Source organism: Athene cunicularia (genome assembly GCF_003259725.1).
Source record: "Athene cunicularia isolate RWA chromosome 7 unlocalized genomic scaffold, athCun1 chr7_part1, whole genome shotgun sequence".
In the NCBI taxonomy this organism is placed as follows: domain Eukaryota; kingdom Metazoa; phylum Chordata; class Aves; order Strigiformes; family Strigidae; genus Athene; species Athene cunicularia.
Window position 1 is genome coordinate 6251286 of NW_020799107.1, and position 5933 is coordinate 6257218.

Below are 5933 nucleotides of genomic sequence, written 5' to 3' on the forward strand. Positions count from 1 at the left end.
GGCCCCCGGTGCCGCTCCCGCCCCACCGCGCGTGAGTCACGGGAGCCGGGAGTGGGCCGCTCAGCCCGGGCTTTCCCACGCCGAGTTGCGAAACCTGCCGCTACCGAAGGGAAGGGTTTGGGGTAAAATTAGTAAGTTTAATTTCAATAAGTTCGAGGCGCACGGTTGCTTAGCAGCTCCCGGCGTGAGATGGAGCAGATGTTTGAAGCTGTCGTGGGTGGTGGAGCTGCTCCCCGCCCTCCCGAAACGAAATAAATCGGTGTTTGCATAGGTGAGGTGCTTCGGCGGTGCAGGAAGCTGCAGGTCTCGGTGTTGACGGAGAGGATGGGTTACGCCTCCGTGCGGGAGGAAATTCCTCTGGAGGAAATTGTGCTTTCCTATATGGAAGAACCTAATTCATGGCCATCCCCTGTCCCGGGTGCTTCATGTATCCTTAGCAGCTTAATTTTCCTAACGTGCTGTATGTCATCTGAGCGCGTGCAGCTGCTCAATCCACTTCCAGTAATGAATGTTAGTTACGATTGTATTGCTTTGCTTTGAGCGGAATTATTTCTGAGAGGTTTTTCTTATTTCGAAGAAAATGTTCGTTATCGCATCCAAGGGATATTTTTGTAGGTTTAGCACGTTAAAATTTCTGTGCCGTTCCCATGGAGGGTTCAGCTGGCCTGCGCTGCAGCAGTCGCAGGGGGAGTTTGAGAATTTAGATGCTTACTTAATTGCTCTAAACTTCTGAACCCGGGTTTCTGTCAGGAAGCCTAACAAATCTGAGTTAAATGATGTGTTTTATAGGAGTTGTTTTGCTCATGTGGGAGACTTGTACTCTAGAAGTAGTAAGGGCTACTTGGTTCTGTCACATTCAGTGCTGATTTTAGTTAAGGCCTTTCAAGGAAAAAAAACAAATGATTGAAGTATTTAGAACTCTGTGTTGATCCAGAGCAGCGTCAGTTGTTGATGTGCACTTGAGTGTTTCTGCAAATCTTAACGGACATAAAACAAGTGTTCTAACTACATTACTGCAAATTCTTATATTTCTGAAACAGAAGTGAGGTTCCTTTCAGTTTGCAGTTTTGTATGTTGGAAAATTGCTTCAGCTTAATGATTGTAACAGTATCATCACGCTTCTGACACAAAACAAAAATTCCCTGCTTATGGGGAAAAGTGTCAAAATGCAGAAGTCATTTGTGTGTGTGGTTGTTAGGCTTTGACAGGAATATATACCAGGGGAAAAACAGGCTAGGGGAATTTCACCTGAGCATAAATAGCCATGCTTTGCGGGGACAAGGCAGGAAACAAGACAGGAAAAATTAAACCTTGTCTTGACATACAGCTAGGTCTTAACCGCTTTGAGTGACCAGGGTTGTGATGTGGGGACACTTACTCATGCAGCAAAGTGGTACAGTGCCTACAGAAACGTTTCTGCTGGCACGTTTTGATGGCAGAGTCCTGAGCACGTTTGCCCATATGGTGGTAGCTTCTGCTGTTACTCCTGTTAGTGAAGTGATGCAAGTGGATAGGTTCTCTGTAGGGGAGCATCAGCACTGGAGGTGATAGCAGTTTTTCCTGCAAATGCCATGAACTAAGTCCAAAATTGTGAGGTCTTGTGTGCAGAGAGAGAGGAGGCATGACCAGATGTCTTGATTATTGTGTGACATATAGTTTTGCAGATCTGGAGATGTCCCAGACACAACTCTGTGTATTCATATAGCTATTTGTGATGCAAATAGTTGTTTTCTTCAGCTGTGGTCAATCCTGCTTGACAGTGGTAGCTGGCTAGCTCTGATGGTTAGCCCCAGAAATCTCGGGATTGATTACTGTATTTTATTGTGATCTCTCTTCATCCCAGCTGCAGCATAGCTGACTGCTTGGAACACTGTTTTTCTTTCTTTCTTTTTAATGCTTTCTGCCTCTCTGAAAGCAGTCGATTCTAAAACTGCTGTTTAAGATTCTCATAGCTTCCTCCATTGAAGATGATACCGAAACTGCAATTACTAGAGATAAGCACACAATATGTGGTATTGCGGTTAAAGGAAATGGTTAAGACTTTTTTTAATAAGAGGAAGTGAGAGCTGAAGTATTTGTAGCTGCCTTACAGATTGCTCTAGATGCTGTCTAGGGAGTAGAGATTTTAAAGGATTAAGAAATTTCTCAACTGTTACAAACAAAGCAGGAAAATTTTACTTTCAAAGGAATTACAGAAGTTGTTAAAAGCAGTTAGAAACTTGATGTTTATACTTCATCTTCATATATATGAATTTCAGTTTTGATGTCATTGTGCTTATAGCTGTTAATTGTTCATCACTACTGACCTGTGCTGCTGTTGTCTTCTAAAAAAGTTTAAAATTTGTTTTTAAGATAGAGTATTTGAATGTATGGGGCTTTGCCTCTGAGAGCAACATGGAAAATACGGAAAGTGGAGTTACTAAACTAACAGTGGATGATGAGACAAAATTCGTATTTGATCTGTATGGAGGTGGTTTTCTTCTTGCTGCTGTTATTTTGAAGGAAGACCCTTTGCTCGCTGCTTTCAGCTGTCATTTGTACTGGGACCAGTATTAGTCCTGAACTTGGAAATCTCACCATTGTGGCGTCTCTGCTGGTTTGTTCCTTCTACTTCGTAAGAATTTATCCTCAATTCTCCAGGCTAGCAATTGTATTGTTGTTTTCCATTTAACTTTTTTGTTGTTACTTGCTTAGAACTAAACCTCTATAAATCAAAGACAGCAGGGATTTTTTTCATGCCATCCTGGCTCAGGTAAAGCTTGGATTTTGTGGTTACCATTCGGAGCAGACCAAGACTGTGTTGGTAAGCTTACTGTAATGCTGCCAGTACTGTCAAATAAGTGTATTGTTCAAGAGTGGTGGCAGAGAAATATTCTTGTTTTCTGTGGGCCTGTTCCCTTGTTTATTTATAAAGCCCTTGGATTCCGGGAAGTATTTGCAATAAAAGAATTCATTTTAAAATACTCCAAGTTTAGATTTAGCCAGAGCAAATCAAGAGAGTGTGATTTTGATGAATGTCAAAGCAGTGTTACTGTCAACAGAACTGCTAGGGATAAAAGTTAAGGTTTTGAATTATTTAGAGTATATGTTGTTCAAATGTGATGAGTCTGTTATTTAGCTTTAATTGCTTTGCTAGCAGTGTTCTGTTGTTCTTCATGGTACAGGTTTTACATCTGTGAGCAAATTTTTTCTTAAAATATCATTAACAAAATCTTTAGACACATAGTATTGGAAAAATGAGAATCTTAAACCAATTCTTAGTTATGAACTGCATAACCAAACTGAAGTCATAGATAAGAAACAGAATCAATATTTGCAGGGCCTTTTGCTGACTTTTGTCTTTACTGTTCCAAACTAAAAATGTGGTCCCAATCCTACTGTGAACACCACCTAGCTTAGTATGAAGCCAGATTTAAAAACTTTGAGTGGGTGATTAATTGCCGGTTAGTTCTTTCAAGATACAATACTGGATTTTTACCTGTATTGAGGTTGTTATTTTTTGGCCATTTTAAGACTCGGTACTTTTTGTTTTCCTTGTTTATTTTCTCTTCTGCAGAAGTTAAAATATGTACTCTTTTGAATAGAACAAGAGAAGGTGTATGCTGTGAGGGAAAGAGGAGGACCGCATTGAATCTCCTGTGGTAAAATGATGACAAGTTGACCACATCAGCCAAGGCTGACTAGAGGTCAAATCTTACTTCGCTAGCTGTTTACACTGCTTGTGAGATTGGGGCAAAGAAAAAGATCCCCAAAGCTTCCAAACTGGACTGGAGAGGATGTGATAAAGTCTAAACATTGCAGGGAGTAGTTGTAAAAGCCAGTCGATTGTTTGATTAATAGAACTAGTTGATTAAGTGTACTGTTTTGCTCAGGCACCAGAGTTGTTCTTCAGGAAAAAGTAGGAGAGGTTTAGGTGACTGGCAGAACACAGAGAAATTTCCAGTCTGCAGAGCTCTTAAATTGGGAAGAGTGTAGGATTAGATCACCCTTTTGACACTGAGCTCTGTGCTGGAACACAGAGCTTTAAACTGAGCAGAAAAGCTCACAAATAATCTAGTTCTGAATTGTAAGGTTGCTATTGGAAAGAACAGATAATGTCTTCAGGTCATCAGGAAGTGTCTTAGGGTGGGGTAGTATTGCTTCTTGTTCTTGACAGATGACAGTATAAGTCTGTCTATTTGTGTCTGTGATCTTGGAGGAATGGCTCAGAATATCATCCCGCTGATAAGGAGAGGCAGCCCAGAACAAACTCCCAGTCACTACTGGCACTATTAAAAGGGAAAAAAAAGGAAAATTTCTTTGCTCAGGAAGCAAACACAAACTGGTGATACCATGTCACATTATTTTTTTTTTTTTTAACTCAGAAAAGCAGCTAATTTTGTAAAGAAACAATGCAACTTTCTAATAAGATATAAAATTAGCCCATGATACCTTCTAAAATATACAGAGAGAAAGTCAGGTCGATGTACTCTTTTGCATCAAGTGTAGACCCCCAGAATTATCCTGCATTGTTTCTTTGTTTACAAATCTGAATTACCTGCCCCCCCAGTTAGCGTTTGTTTTCCCTGCCATGTGTTGACACAGAACCAAATCCAGTTTAGTTGCAAGAGATTTTTAAGTTCGTGTGCAAAGGAGATACAGATAAAAAGGCTTAACGGTTTCCATTTTAGATTTAGAACGGACAGGGCATTCCTATTGCCTTGCTTTATTAAGATGTTCCTTTATAAATTACATTTAGGTAAAGTTTTGTGGCAGTGAGACTTCATGTTTCTTTGTGTTTCACCTGACCTATATTTGATTAATAGAACCAAGTGCTTACTTAAGTGCTACAAAGACAAGAGGACAATATGAATTTATTGCTGTACAGATAGTGTCAAACCAAGAGTATTTCTTTCATCGGCAAAGGGATGGGTCACTCTAGCATGGACAACTTAGTAGGTATTTTACACGTTGACCTTAGCGAGGCTGTTGACATGACCTCATCTGATTGTTTTCGTGAACAATCTAAGGAAGTACAGTCTGGATGAAATTGTGATGATGAAAGCAGAAACATAACCATATTAGGGAATGGTTATGAAGATCTCATTGTCTGACTGCAGTTCAGCAGGGTCTCGTTGGGTTGTATCTTACCTCTGATTCCAGTCACTCTCTACATTAACAAGCTAGAGGATGACTACAGTGTGCTTAATAAATTTGCACACTGGCTAGAAACTGGGAAAAGCTACAGAAATAATGAAGAACCTAATTGCAAGTCAGTGTGAACTTAACAAATTGTAGGTATGGTCTGATGGACTTGGGGGTCACCGAGCAAGTATGGTTGTAAGCTATTTTGTGCTTAGTGAAATTTGAAGTACAGAAAGAAAAGTAATGAGATAGCAACTCTGTAGAAAATAGCCAGGAAAGGTTAGGAACATACCAGGACGAACATTAGACAACTAAGCTTTGCTGCAAAAAATCAGAGTTTTGTAAGTAGGTGAGCAAGATAGCCTGAAGACAAAGCAGTCGTTTTGCTCTACATGACATGTTTTGATACTCATCTGAAATGTGCCTTATTTAACATACTTTTCAAGAAAGATGTGGACAAAATGAAGAAGGTCCAGAGCAGAATATAATAAAGACCAGTGGTGCAGAAAATTCCACTCATTAATAAAATGTGAAGATTGTTTTGAAGTAAATTAGTGATAGAAGTTTTTAAGTACATAGGACTGCTGTAGAGAGAAGGGGAACAGTTTGTGCAATTCAGTGTGGCCACAGATCAACAAATGATGGATTAAATTGTAGTGAGAAATGTTCCATTTAGATCTTAGAACCTTCTAATGAAAAAGATCATTAAATATTGCAAAAGACTGAGAAGGTTTTTGGATGTAGCCTGTCAGAGACCTGTAAGTAAAGATTTTGCAGGCATCTCCCAGAAGCAACATGCAGTTGATCCT